This window comes from Entelurus aequoreus, linkage group LG26 (genome assembly GCF_033978785.1).
Source record: "Entelurus aequoreus isolate RoL-2023_Sb linkage group LG26, RoL_Eaeq_v1.1, whole genome shotgun sequence".
Taxonomy (NCBI): Eukaryota; Metazoa; Chordata; class Actinopteri; order Syngnathiformes; family Syngnathidae; genus Entelurus; species Entelurus aequoreus.
In genome coordinates, this window is record NC_084756.1 from 1946536 (window position 1) to 1962645 (window position 16110).

A 16110-nucleotide genomic window follows, 5' to 3' on the forward strand; every position below is an offset into this window, starting at 1 on the left:
CAGTTATTAAGCAGTGGCACAAACATTCATGTCATTTCAAAAACAAAGTGCAAGATTGTCAGAGACATTTTAAAACAAGCCATGAGTGCACTTTTGTGCATGATGTCACTAAGATGACATATCAAAACAACACTAAATTAAAGTGCACTTTTGTGCAGAACGCAACTACAATATTTTAAAACAAATAAAGTGCACTTTTGTGCATGATGTCACACAAGATATTTCAAAAACTGTCAAATAAAAATGAGCTGCATAATAGGAAATCAAATAGTGTATGTCCTTCGCTATGTGGTAGGTTACTGCGGACGTCATCTCCTTCTGTTGTTGACTATTTTTTTCATACGGTGTTGATGTGGAAATGGTTGCTTGGGCATTTTGTTGGTGTGGCACCGGCCGGAGATGTTGACATGCGGAGTGTCAAGCACTCTTCATTCTCGAGCGGGTGACTTTTCAAATGGTGCTACACATTAGCAGTGCTGCTACTTTTTGTAGCAACGCTTTTGCCGCATACTTGTAAAACATCTTCCCGCTTGAAGCCAAACTACCGCCAGACGATGGACCCCCTGCTGTTTTTCGTGGGAATTAATTCTTCCTTCATTTGTTACCAGATTTGCACCTTCTTTCTCTCATATTACCACTCGCACCGCAGCTCTTTCATCACAGCTAACGTTACCAATGTTGCTACTTGTCTGCTCCGCGATAGCGTATGACGTTGCACGCGCGTCAGTATGTGACTGTGGAAGTCGCTTCCTAGCGATTCCGCGGATCACACACGTCACAGGAGACCGGCGTCCAGAGTTGAACAAAGTTTTAATACACATCAATAGTTTTTCGCTATTTGACTTTTCAGTCTCTCAAAAGTCTCTCCAACTCTCCAAGTCCTTCCTCCTCCTGCTGTTCCCGACCGCTACTGTTAAAGACAACAGGTGATTAGACAACTCATACCACTTGGGCAATCTAATCACCTGTTCAGCTGTGTTTCGAAGCCGGCCCTGACACGCCCCTGTCTGTCAGCGCGATGTCCTCAGCACCTTGGACAGGCACGGCGACCTCCGCTCCTGCAGGCAGCGCTGGCCACACCTCCCTCCACAGTGACATATGTATGAAGTTGCGCTTGTTTTAAAGGCCTACTGAAACCCACTATAATCGACCACGCAGTCTGATAGTTTATATATCAATGATGAAATCTTAACATTGCAACACATGCCAATACGGTCGGGTTAACTTATAAAGTGCAATTTTAAATTTCCCGGCAAACTTCCGGCTGAAAACGTTTCGATATGATGATGTTTGCGCGTGACGTCAACAGTGGAAGCGGAAGTATTCGGAGCCCATTGAATCCAATACAAAAAGCTCTGTTTTCATTTCAAAATTCCACAGTATTCTGGACATCTGTGTTGGTGAATCTTTTGCAATTTGTTTAATGAACAATGGAGACTGCAAAGAAAAAAGCTGTAGGTGCGATCGGTGTATTAGCGGCGGACTACAGCAACACAACCAGGAGGACTTTGAGGATAGCAGACGCGCTAGCCGAACGACCTCACCTTGACTTCCTCCGTCTCCGGGCCGCCAACCGCATCGGTGATCGGGTGAAGTCCTTCGTCGTACCGTCGATCGCTGGAACGCCGGTGAGCACGGGTCGTGATGAGCAGATGAGGGCTGGTGTAGGTGCAGAGCTAACGTTTTTAGCATAGCTCTGTCGAGGTTCCGTAGCTAAGTTAGCTTCAATGGCGTCGTTAGCAACAGCATTATTAAGCTTCGCCAAGCTAGAAAGCATTAACCGTTTATTTACATGTCCAGAGTTTGGTAGTATTGTTGATCTTCTGTCTATCCTTCCAGTCAGGGACTTATTTGTTTTGTTTGTATATGCAGTAAAGCCCGATGCTATCACGTTAGCTCAGTAGCTCAAGAGCTTCATCGATGTATTGTCGTGGAGATAAAAGTCACTGTGAATGTCCATTTTGCGTTCTCGACTCTCATTTTCAAGAGGATATAGTATCCGAGGTGGTTTAAAATACAAATCCGTGATCCACAATAGAAAAAGGAGAGAGTGTGGAATCCAATGAACCCTTGTACCTAAGTTACGGTCAGAGCGAAAAAAGATGCGTTCTGCACTGCACGCTAGTCCTTCACTTTCACGTCCCTCATCCACAAATCTTTCATCCTCGCTCAAATTAACCGGGTAATCGTCGCTTTCTCGGTCAGAATCTCTCTCGCTGCTGGTGTAAACAATAGGAAAATATGAGCAGTCCTTCCTCCGGTGTCATCACGCTACTTCCGGTGGGGGCAAGGCTTTTTTTTATCAGAGACCAAAAGTTGCGAACTTTATCGTCGTTGTTCTATACAAAATCCTTTCAGCAAAAATATGGCAATATCGCGAAATGATCAAGTTTTATACATAGAATGGATCTGCTATCCTCGTTTAAATAAAAAAAAGTCATTTCAGTTGGCCTTTAAGTCTCTGTGAGAAGCAGAGACAAGAAAGAGTGAGAAACGCCTGTAGTGTAATGCCCGCAGCTAAAAGCAACTGCGTGAGGACATACTGTATACTCGAATATCATGATATAGTCATTTTCTATATCGCACAGAGACAAACCCGCGATATATCGAGTATATTCGATATATCGCCCAGCCCTAACCTTTATACTTGGTCACAAATGCAAGGTTATTGTCAGAATCCGAGTCGCCCGGAAAAGGGTGGAGTGCCATCTCCGGGTTGGGGAGGAGATCTTGCCCAAGTGGAGGAGTTCAAGTACCTCAGAGTCATGTTCACAAGTGAAGGAAGAGTGGATCGTGAGATCAACAGGCAGATCGGTGCGGCGTCTTCAGTAATGCAGACGCTGTATCGATCCGTTGTGGTGAAGAAGGAGCTGAGCCGGAAGGCGAAGCTCTCAATTTACCGGTCGATCTAAATTCCCATCCTCACCTATGGTCATGAGCTTTGGGTTATGACCGAAAGGACAAGATCACGGGTACAAGTGGCCGAAATGAGCTTCCTCCGCCGGGTGGTGGGGCTCTCCCTTAGAGATAGGGTGAGAAGCTCTGTCATCCAGGGGGAGCTCAAAGTAAAGCCGCTGCTCCTCCACATCGAGAGGAGCCAGATGAGGTGGTTCGGGCATCTGGTCAGGATGCCACCCGAACGCCTCCCTAGGGAGGTGTTTAGGGCACGTCCGACCGGTAGGAAGCCACAGGGAAGACCCAGGACACGTTGGGAAGACTATGTCTCCCGGCTGGCCTGGGAACGCCTCGGGATCCCCCGGGAGGAGCTGGACGAAGAGGCTTGGGAGAGGGAAGTCTGGGTTTCCCTGCTTAGGCTGCTGCCCCCGCGACCCGACCTCGGATAAGCGGAAGAAGATGGATGGCTGGTTGGATGTTAGAATCCGTTGAAGGTAAAGGAGCAAAATAAATTGTGTGATTAATATGCGCATATGTGTGATTAATGCAATATTTTTTGTGATTAATTTTATGAGTTAACTTGTTATTTTTGACAGCCCTAGTTATTAAATTACACACATTCTCTTTGTCACACACAACGCAAAGCTAACTTGGATGTTTTGCTGTTAGCATCTTTAATTAACAACATGTATCAAAATGGCTTCCGCATTCGTCGATTTTACTGAAAGCGGCCCTCGCTGGATAAAGTTTGGACACTCCTGGTTTAGGACAACAGAAGCCGCACGCCCTCCAGATTTAGTCGTCTCCCCTGCGACGGGACAACCGGTGTTGATGTAGCGGGGGAGGGATTAGCCTGGCCGCCCCAGCGGGACCTCCACGGACCCGCGGGAACATTTGGGATGGGACGGAGCGAGCTTATCTCTCTCATCTTAATGACGCGACCCCAGGTTGGCTTGCATAATACCTCGATATGGAGCACGGGGGATTGAGGAGATTAAAACGGCTGTGTTTGCCAGGCAGAGCCCCGTGTTTGAAGCTGACCTCAGCCGGGGATTTGCCGCCGTTTCATCGTGACGTCTGCGTTTCTGCGAGCGCTATCTTGATGAGGATCAGCATGCACTTAAATTGCAGCTTTCAGAGTTGTCGAATCACCGCTGACCTTAGAGGGAGGAAATAATGTTTTGTTTTAATCTAAATTAACTCGCTACTTTTTTCCCAGAGTGCTGGCTTTGCCCCCTACCATGTCTAATTATACCAATTCATGCTGTCCACTTATCACTTAATTGTTAGCCAGACGTTCCCTCCAGTCAAGATCCATCACTCTGCAAAACGTCTAACTTTGCGTCAATGGAATCCACTATTTAACATATCTTTGTGTCTTTGAGTGTCTTTGTTCAATTCAGCATTACCACTTTAATCACTTTTCTGCAGACTAACACTTTTTAATGAGGTAAAATATACTGTTTTTATCCAAATAGTATGGTGTGGTGTATGAAAGGGGTGTTCAAACTTTTTTCCCTGGGGGCCGCATGGGTCTGCAAAAATTTGGTCGACTGCATGTAAAGTAACTATATAGGTGTACGTATTATATTAAAGGCCTACTGAAATGAATTTTTTTTATTGAAACGGGGATAGCAGATCCATTCTGTGTGTCATACTTGATCATTTCGCGATATTGCCATATTTTTTCTGAAAGGATTTAGTATAGAACAACGACGATAAAGTTCGCAACTTTTGGTCTCTGATAAAAAAAAGCCTTGCACCTACCGGAAGTAGCGTGACGTAGTCAGTTGTTCGCCTCCTCATATTTTCCTATTGTTTTCAACGCAGCTAGAGCGATTCGGACCGAGAAAGCGACGATTACCCCATTAATTTGAGCGAGGATGAAAGATTCGTGGATGAGGAACGTTAGAGTGACGGACTAGAATGCAGTGAAAGACATATCTTTTTTCGCTCTGACCGTAACTTAGGTACAAGCTGGCTCATTGGATTCCACACACTCTCCTTTTTCTATTGTGGATCACGGATTTGTATTTTAAACCACCTCGGATACTATATCCTCTTGAAAATGAGAGTCGAGAACGCAAAATGGACATTCACAGTGACTTTTATCTCCACGACAATACATCGGCAAAGCTCTTTAGCTACTGAGCTAACGTGATCTGGCTCAAATGCAGATAGAAACAAAATAAATAAATCCCTGACTGGAAGGATAGACAGAAGATCAACAATACTATTAAACCATGTACATGTAACTACACGGTTAATAATTCTCAGCCTGGCAAAGCTTAAAGGCCTACTGAAATGAATTTTTTTTATTTAAACGGGGATAGCAGATCTATTCTATGTGTCATACTTGATCATTTCGCGATATTGCCATATTTTTGCTGAAAGGATTTAGTATAGAACAACGACGATAAAGATTGCAACTTTTGGTATCTGATAAAAAAAAAGGCTTGCCCCTACCGGAAGTAGCGTGACGTAGTCAGTTGAACATATACGCAAAGTTCCCTATTGTTTACAATGATGGCCGCATGAAGTGAGAGAGATTCGGACCGAGAAAGCGACAATTTCCCCATTAATTTGAGCGAGGATGAAAGATTTGTGGATGAGTAAAGTGCAAGTGAAGGACTAGTGGGGAGTTGAAGCTATTCAGATAGGGAAGATGCTGTGAGAGCCGGGGGTGACCTGATATTCAGCTGGGAATGACTACAACAGTAAATAAACACAAGACATATATATACTCTATTAGCCACAACACAACCAGGCTTATATTTAATATGCCACAAATTAATCCTGCATAAAAACACCTGCGTGTTTGTTACGCTAGCTCCTAGCTCCTCTGCTAGCTCCTAGCTCCATAGAACACGCCAATACAATTCAAACACCTGATCAACACACACAATCACTCAGCCCAAAAGACCGTTCACCTAACCCAAGGTTCATAAAGCTTATATATTTTTAAAAAGTTACGTACGTGACGCGCACATACGGTCAAGCTATCTAATGTTTAGCAGCCAAGGCTGCATACTCACGGTACCTGATATTCAGCTGGGAATGACTACAACAGTAAATAAACACAAGACATATATATACTCTATTAGCCACAACACAACCAGGCTTATATTTAATATGCCACAAATTAATCCTGCATAAAAACACCTGCGTGTTTGTTACGCTAGCTCCTAGCTCCTCTGCTAGCTCCTAGCTCCATAGAACACGCCAATACAATTCAAACACCTGATCAACACACACAATCACTCAGCCCAAAAGACCGTTCACCTAACCCAAGGTTCATAAAGCTTATATATTTTTAAAAAGTTACGTACGTGACGCGCACATACGGTCAAGCTATCTAATGTTTAGCAGCCAAGGCTGCATACTCACGGTACCTGATATTCAGCTGGGAATGACTACAACAGTAAATAAACACAAGACATATATATACTCTATTAGCCACAACACAACCAGGCCTATATTTAATATGCCACAAATTAATCCTGCATAAAAACACCTGCGTGTTTGTTATGCTAGCTCCTAGCTCCTATGCTAGCTCCTAGCTCCATAGAACACGCCAATACAATTCAAACACCTGATCAACACACACAATCACTCAGCCCAAAAGACCGTTCACCTAACCCAAGGTTCATAAAGCTTATATATTTTAAAAAAGTTACGTACATACGCAAAAAAAAGTTGCGCACATACGGTCAAGCGATCAAATGTTTAGAAGCCAAAGCTGCATACTCACAGTAGCACGTCTGCGTCTTTGTCATCCAAATCAAAGTAATCCTGGTAAGAGTCTGTGTTGTCCCAGTTCTCTACAGGCGTCTGTGTATCGAAGTCAAAAGTCCTCCTGGTTAGAGTCTCTGTTATCCGAGTTCTTCCATCTTCACTGCATCTTTCGGGAATGTAAACAAAGAAGCGCCGGCTGTGTACTGTTGTTGCTGACTACGTTCGAAAAATACGTCCATTTCGCACCGACAACTTTCTTCTTTGCTTGCTCAGCTTCCTTCTCCATAATGCAATGAACATGATTGCAACAGATTCACGAACACAGATGTCCAGAATACTGTGGAATTATGAAATGAAATCAGAGCTTTTTCGTATTGGCTTCAATGTGGAAGGCATACCCGTGTTCGCCGGTCTACGTCACGCGCATACGTCATCCTCAGAGGCGTTTCGAACCGGAAGTTTAGCGGCAAATTTAAAATGTCACTTTATAAGTTAACCCGGCCGTATTGGCATGTGTTATAATGTTAAGATTTCATCATTGATATATAAACTATCAGACTGCGTGGTCGGTAGTAGTGGGTTTCAGTAGGCCTTTAACAATGCTGTTGCTAACGACGCTGAAGCTAACTTAGCAACTTAGCAACCGGACCTCACAGAGCTATGATAAAAACATTAGCGCTCCACCTACGCCAGCCAGCCCTCATCTGCTCATCAACACCCGTGCTCACCTGCGTTCCAGCGATCGACGGCGCGACGAAGGACTTCACCCGATCACAGATGCGTTTGGCGGCTAGCGTCGGCTAGCGCGTCTGCTATTCAAGTAAGTCCTCCTTGTTGTGTTGCTACAGCCAGCCGCTAATACACCGATCCCACCTACAACTTTCTTCTTTGCAGTCTCCATTGTTCATTAAACAAATTGCAAAAGATTCACCAACACAGATGTCCAGAATACTGTGGAATTATGAAATGAAAACAGAGCTATTTTGTATTGGCTTCAATGGGCTACCGATACTCCTGTTTCACTGGTTACGTCACGCGCATACGTCATCATCCAAAGGCGTTTTCAACCGGAAGTTTAGCGGGAAATTTAAAATTGCACTTTATATGTTAACCCGGCCGTATTGGCATGTGTTGCAATGTTAAGATTTCATCATTGATATATAAACTATCAGACTGCGTGGTCGGTAGTAGTGGGTTTCAGTAGGCCTTTAATATAATGGATGTATAATTAATATAACTGGATATTAAGAGTGGGCAGCACAGTGACAAAGGGGTTTTGTGCGTGTGCCTCACAATACGAAGGTCCTCGGTTCAATCCTGGGCTCGAGATCTTTCTGTGTGCAGTTTGCATGTTCTCCCCGTGACTGCGTGGGTTCCCTCCAGGTACTCCGGTTTCCTCCCACCTCCAAAGACATGCACCTGGGGATAGGTTAGGTTGATTGGTAACACTAAAATTGGCCCTAGTGTGAATGTGAGTGTGAATGTTGTCTGTCTGTGTTGGCCCTGCGATGAGGTGGCGACTTGTCCAGAGTGTACCTTGCTGACCGCCCGAATGCAGCTGAGATAGGCTCCAGGACCCCCACGACCCCGAACGGGACAATCGGTAGAAAATGGATGGATGGATATTAAGAGTATGTGAAAGTTTGACTCCTACCTTGTTTACTTCCGTGACGACCTCCTTAAAGTTTTGTAATCAATCACAAATTTCAAGCAGCTAAAATGCGCCAATGATCGACAAGTGTGGATCTAGTAATTAGCATTTTTCCCATCATGCTTTGCCATGGATATGAATGGCTGTAATTTATAATATTTTTTATGGTGCATGGACGTTTTTTTATAATATAGTTGGCATTTTGTGTTGGCTGTTTTTTTTGTTTTTTTTTTGCACCATGACTAGGGAAGTTTGTTTGCATTGGGTCATATAAGTTAATGCTGCACTTGATGTCATTCAAAGCATAAGACCTGATTTACTCATGTGGTCCATGAGATGGCGACAGAGCACCAGTATGTACATTGACTTTTAAAATGAATCAAACCAATTTCCTTACTAAACTCATGATGTCCGGCAGGCCAAATTGAAGACGCTGGCGGGCCGCATATGGCCACCCATGGTATATGGTATGTTCTTTATTGTCATTGCACAAGTACAACAAAATGTCATTTTCAGCTCAAACCCGTTGAAGACTAGACAAACATTGTACGGGGTAACAGAAGTGGAACGGTGATGGGTCGCCATTTAAGGCGCCCCGTAAAAGGTGGGGAAAAGGTAGACGCTGGGGGAGTATGAGTGGGGAAAAAAAAGTCCATTTCAGACTGGGTTCCTATTAAGAGAAAAAAAACTCCATAGGAAAGCACATATACGAATTACGACATAAAACTTGAGACGACTAGGGGCGCTGCTCCGTGTTCCGTTATATCACGTGGGGGTGAAGCAAATGAAGGCGTGGGATGGGGTAGAGGGTATGTGTGTGTGTGGCGTGCATATTTTTCATGGATGCATATGTGTGTGTAAGCCTGCAGCGTGTGTCTTTTCCTGACCTTGGTGCTCTCGCAAACGCAAGAAAAGTCAACAACACCCGGTGTGTGTCCTTGAGACACAGGGAAGGAGTTTGTTTTGTGTCTTCACTGCACTGTCCTCTGGGAGACTCTCGAAGTAGCCACTTTGCCAATTCGCTTGCAGCCAGGGAAGACAATCCAGATTAGAATGTTTGTGTTTGTTTGTCTTAATTGTCTATGTCTGGTCCCCAAATTCATTATACTTCACCGTCAGAGCAGCCGGCGTCTCTCAAGATGTCGCCAAAGTTTGCAGTGTAGTCCAAAATCGCAATTGTCTGAGTGCCCACAGTTGTGCTCGGATCCGTCAATCATTTGTGGCAGCTTTAGGGTACTTTGAAAGGCTGCCAGCGTCTTCCAATTTGTCGATACACCAGAGCAACGCTTACTTCAATCAGCAGATGTCCTATTGTCATGATCCCAAATAGGTAGATATCTTCAACATCCTCGACTAAAAGGGTCGCTAGGTACACAACCCTCCACTTCTCCCAAGAGACTATCGTGTGTCCAGCAACAACCGTTCCGTCAAGACAGGCAGGTTCCCCCGAACCTGAGATCTTGTCAATTTCGTTGAGAGGAAAGTTGATCAATTCCATTGTTTGGATTTTAGAGAGCAGTGCAAAAAAAGCAAAACAAGAAAGTTAAGACAAGACAAAACAAAGAAGCAAGCAGGGCAGGAGAGATGAGGGAGAGGGAAAGGGAGCGTCCGCCTTCGATGAGTGCCAGAGAAAAAAGCCAGAAAAATCAAATTAATGAAAAAAATACAGAGTTGTGTTGTATAAAGGGCCTTGTGGAGCTTGTTTGAATGTATAATTCAGAAGCTTTTCATAAAAACTGAGCTGGTCAAAATAGAATATAAAAACCTATTCAACACAACAGGGAGCATTTTGTTTTGGAATATTTGAGTTTTGTTTTAGGGTGAGTCACAAACACTGCCATGTCCAGGCTTTCTATAGACATTTTTACTGAGTAGCCTTTGATCCATTAATACAAATAATGAATACATAATTAGTGGTTAGAGTGTCCGCCCTGAGATCGGTAGGTTGTGAGTTCAAACCCCGGCCAAGTCATACCAAAGACTATAAAAATGGGACCCATTACCTCCCTGCTTGGCACTCAGCATCAAGGGTTGGAATAGGGGGTTAAATCACCAAAAATGATTCCCGGGCGTGGCCACCACTGCTGCTCACTGCTCCCCTCACCTCCCAGGGGGTGATCAAGGGTGATGGGTCAAATGCAAAGAATAATTTCGCCACACCTAGTGTGTGTGTGACAATCATTGGTACTTTAACTTTAACTTATTAAAAAGCGCATGCAAACAATAAAATCCTGTGTACTATTAATGGCCGTGTTGAGTGTGATCTACTGTGCTAAAACTGCATGTGCTGCCTTTTATAAATGAAGTTTTTGCGTGTACTCCGCGGCTTTTACCACACAGACATTTGATCATCTACTGTAAAAATACTTAATTGTAAAAAAATTAAAAAATCTGCACAATTTACGGTACAATCGCAGCAGCTGTAGTTGCCAGGAATTCACCGTGAAAAATACAGTTAGGATGTATAGGACATTACGGTATGTTGATGTTGAATCGGTCAATCTGATAACCGTTTTTGCTTACCACAATTTACTATGAAAAAAAAAAGATATATTGTTAACCTGTTTACCAAAAAAACTATAACATTTACGATAGAGTACTAGCAGTTGTGGTTGCCAGGAATTCACTGAAAACAAATTAAGGCCAATTTTAGTGTTGCCAATCAGCCTATTCCCAGGTGCATGTCTTTGGACTCCACACAGAAAGACCACTAACCTGGGAATCGAACCTAGGACCTTCTCACTGTGAAGCACAAGCACTAATCACTGCGGTACCGGGCTGCCCTGTCATTAATACGAACATTTGCAAAATGCTTGTGTTTCCGAGACATGTGAGCGGTACATCAGGATTTTAACCTGAAAGCATTTGTACAACCTTTCACTGGACAACACTCACAACACGTTCCTTCAAGTGAGCTAATACAAATGAGCCTTAAATGCTCCGTATCTGTCAAATATCTGTTTGCAAGCAGCTTTAACACACTTGAAACACACGCATATAAATATGTAGAGGTTGCCTTCTTGTGGGTTCCCCTGATCGCGACAGACCTTTTTGAGAGCCCGGTTGTCAGGTCCAATAATATTGTTATTGTGCGCACACGCGCCAGGTCAGCACTCTTTTCAGCAACTTTTCAGTCTTTCGGCTGCTCTCCGTCTTGCGGCGTGGTCTCGGGCGCATGTGTGGCTTGTCTGGCTCAAACTCCAACTCCATCTCGTGGCTTGGCCCCGGCTGCAACTGATAAGCATGGCAGGTGATTGGATGATCAGCCCCAGCTGGGTAATCCAATCACCTGCCAGCTATGCTTAGAGGCCGGTCCTGACACACCCCATTGCTGTAACAGGCGCGCCAACCACGCCCTCCTCCACAAAATATAACCCCTCAATGCCTGAAACGACCTGCCACAAAAATAAAAGGAAACATGTTGTTAGCCAAACGTTAACTAGGCTAACGCTTTCACACAATCCCCTCAAACAATTAAGGTATGTTGTATTTAAGTCCTGCGGTGCATCTACGTTTAAACCCAGGTGAAAGTGCGCTCATGGGAGAGGCTGTGGCGCTAACTGCGAATGTGAAGAAAAAATGCATATTCCAAGAAGTAGATTTGTTAATAATATATCTTCTATATGCAAAAAATAATCTTGAATCTTGAAACAAACGTCATTAAAAATGCCAGCAGACACAAAAACGCATCTATTGAATTTGTTCTATTCAGCCCCTTAAGTCGGAATAAAACTTAGCAGCTATAAAATTATAAAATGATATTGCTGATTAGATATTTTATATTTTTGACACTCCACAATTTCTGCGCAATCGAGCCTCCTCTCTGACAGGCGCGTGTGTAACTGTGTCAGTTTGCACGCACTTGCTAAATAAAGACGCAAAATGCCGCTGGCAGTTGAGTTGTAGTCTTGATAAATCAAGCTGCGTGTGCAGAATAATTGTATTTGCATCTTCTCCCAGTATTGCGGGCGTTCCGATGACTAAGCATATTCATGGAGACAGACACGCTAAATGGATTGCACGCCTTATTCTGCTCACTAAAGAGACGTGCACACGTTTAGTAGATCAGGCCCTAACTTCGCCAACAATAATGCATGGTTTCACGAAGGGAGAAGTCATAGTTTTTGTGCAGCTTGAGCTCTGTCCATAGATTAATGGACACCTGCTGAGGGAGGCGAGGGGGCTGGTCTGGCACGGATAATGGAACAAATGGCCCAATTACACAGAACTTGCCGAATGAAAAAAGGGAAATAAACAGAGTCTATTGTGCTGGCGGCACTTCAGCTGAGGAGTGGTCAAAATGCGACGGCTGGGCGCTCCTCCCAGCCTCCCTCAAGGAGCTGAAGCGGCATCAAGCAATCAGCGTCTTTCCATTGTGCCCTCCTCGCTTCCTGTAATTACAGCAGACTCGTCCAGGCTTTCTGAGCACCCTCGGCAGCACCTGAGAGCTCGTCAAGAGGCGTCTGGCCGGTAAAAAGGCGACCACGTGCAGCCACACCACGTTGAGCTCATTACAACGCAAACGTTTTTTCAATGCTTGTGTTTCTGTTTAGTCAGCTTCTTAAGGTGTGAGATACACCTCTTGTCACACCTTCGACAAATAGACTGCAAAGACAAGATACTTAACGTTCGAACTGGAAAACGTTGTTATTTTTTGCAAATAATCATTAACTTACAATTTAATGGCAGCAACACATTGCAAAAAAGTTGGCAAAGGGGCATTTTTACCACTGTGTTACATGGCCTTTCCTTTTAACAACACTCAGTAAACGTTTGGGAACTGAGGACACATTCTTGAAGCTTTTCAGGTGGAATTCTTTCCCATTCTTGCTTGATGTACAGCTTAAGTTGTACAACAGTCCGGGGTCTCAGTTGTGGTATTTTAGGCTTCATAATGCGCCACACATTTTCAATGGGAGACAGGTCTGGACTACAGGCAGGCCAGTCTAGTACCCGCACTCTTTTACTATGAAGCCACGCTGTTGTAACATGTGGCTTGGCATTGTCTTGCTGAAATAAGCAGGGTTGCTTAGATGGCAACATATGTTGCTCCAAAACCTGTATGTACCTTTCAGCATTAATGGTGCCTTCACAGATGTGTAAGTTACCCATGTCTTGGGCACTAATACACCCCCATACCATCACAGATGCTGGCTTTTGAACTTTGCGCCAATAACAATCCGGATAATTATTTTCCTCCACTGTCTCCAAAAACAATTTGAAATGTTGACTCGTCAAATCACAGAACAGAACATAGATGAGCTCGGGCCCAGCAAAGCCTGCAGCGTTTCTGGATGTTGTTGATAAATGGCTTTTGCTTTGCATAGTAGAGTTTTAACTTGCACTTACAGATGTAGCAACAAACTGGCTGTAGTTACTGACAGTGGTTTTCTGAATTGTGCCTGAGCCCATGTGGTGATATCCTTTACACACTGATGTCACTTTTTGATGCAGTACCGCCTGAGGGATCGAATGTCCGTAATATCATCGCTTCCGTGCAGTGATTTCTCCAGATTCTATGAACCTTTTATGATATTACGGACTGTAGATGGTGAAATCCCTAAATTCCTTGCAATAGCTCGTTGAGAAATGTTGTCTTAAACTGTTGGACAATTTTTTTATGCATTTGTTCACTATGTGGTGACCCTCGCCCCATTCTTGTTTGTGAATGACTGAGCATTTCATGGAAGCTGCTTTTATACCCAATCAGGGCATTGATCAATCAAGGGATTGAAGGTCACAGGCATTCAATGTTGGTTTTCAGCCTCCCTGCATACTGTGCAGTGAGTTTTCCAGATTCTCTGAACCTTTTGATGATATTACGGAGCGTGTATGGTGAAATACGTAAATTCCTTGCAATAGCTCGTTGACAAATGTTGTTAGTACACAATTTTCTCAGGAATTTGTTCACAAAGTGGTGACCCTCACCCCATCTTTGTTTGTCAATGACTGAGCTTTTCATGGAAGCTGTTTTATACCCAATCATGGCACCCACCTGTTCCCAATTAGCCCCTTCACCTGTGGGATGTTCCAAATAAGTGTTTGATGAGCATTCCTCAACTTTCTCAGTCTTTTTTGCCACTTGTGCCAGCTTTTTGAAACATGTTGCAGGCATCAAATTCCAAATGAGCTAATATTTGCAAAAAATACCAAAGTTTTCCAGTTCGAATGTTAAATATCTTGTTTTTGCAGTCTTTTCAATTCAATATAGGTTGAAAAGGATTTGCAAATCATTGTATTCTGTTTTTATTTACCATTTACACAACGTGCCAACTTCACTGGTTTTGGGGTTTGTAAAACTGGAGGAATTACTCGGAGACACATACCTTGCTTTGTGCGCCGGGAAGAAGGGTCTTCCCCAAAGTTGGAAGCTGTTGCCCAGTATGCTTTGTGTAATCCTTGAATGGATCAAAGGAAAAAGCCCGAGCTGTCGACTCAATGCAAAGTCGAGAGGTGTTAGGGAGGGAGGTTTACCAAGGTACACCAGGAACTCCTTTACAATAACCAGTGAACACACCCGGGTGTATATGAAGACAGATGAAGGTTTAGGAGGCACTCACACTAGGCCAGTATTGTGCCGGAATTTTCGGACTATAAAGCGCACTTTAAAATCCTTCCATTTTCTCAAAAATGCACAGTGCGCCTTATAACCCGGTACGCCTAATGTACGGAATAATTCTTGTTGTGCTTAACGATCTCAAAGCTATTTTATTTGGTACATGGTGTAATGATCAATGTGTACAGTAGATGGCAGTCACACATAAGAGATACGTGTAGACTGCAAGATATGCAAGCAACACCAAAACTTTGATGTTTCATTTAGAATATAGAACATTACACGAATCGCTAAAAAATCTGTCAAAGTATTTTATTACGACTGTGGTAAGCTATGAAGCAGCACCGCTTGATGGATTGTCGGCGCATTACGGCTACAATAGTTAGACGTACTGTGTTTTAACATATGAGTATTATTATGGTGTGTGTATAATGTAAGTCATATTATCTGGCGGTTTGTTTCGCAATATTATGCAAAACCTATTTTTCTTATGTTCTGGTACCTGCTGATGTGTATTTGGGATCTCCATAAATCCTAAAAATGTGCGCCATTGTAGTCCGTGCCAACCGTAGTCGATAAGATTCTTCTTTTTCTCTATCTTCTTGTTATGGGACATTCATCCTCAGCTGGACGGTTTAGTAAGTAGTAATTGTTTTAGTTATATTGTAAAATTTACAAATGTTGCTTGGAGTGATGAATGAACAATCCACACGAGTAGAAACGCTATGGACGACTCGAGGAAGCAACAACACTCTACTTTGGGTTCAAAGCTTTAAACAGCTGGAATTCACATTCACCCAGCAGCACATGCAGTGCGCCAACTCGTCCAAAAGATGGCGCCGTAGCACAAACAATAACACACAATTTCAGTCTCCCTTTAATTAGAATTATTTGCATTTTGGCCGTCATCGAAGAAAAATCCATACATTTGGCTTACCGTTTTAAAAGTGTTTCAAAGCGTAGGAATAGAGTAGCGGTTTATAGTCCAGAATTAACGGTATACTATAGCCCGCGAGACTTCTTTTCTTCTAACACGAAATATTGTCACATTTTAATCTTGTCACTTCCTTAGTCACAAGATATCCTTTACACACAGATGTGATGGAAATTAAAAGATCATCCATAAAGTCAGAGGAACTTGCAGTGATATATCAGTGTATCAATCAATCAATTAATCAATGTTTATTTATATAGCCCTAAATCACAAGTGTCTCAAAGGGCTGCACAAGCCACAATGACATCCTCGGTTCAGAGCCCACATAAGGGCAAGGAA

The 16110-nt window shown here is 43.4% G+C and overlaps 1 protein-coding gene across 1 annotated transcript in view; it reads left to right on the top strand.

Moving 5' to 3' along the window:
- Positions 1-16110, top strand: part of LOC133643350 (plexin-A2-like) — a 302471-nt gene that overhangs the window by 128846 nt on the left and 157515 nt on the right. The window lies entirely within an intron of this gene.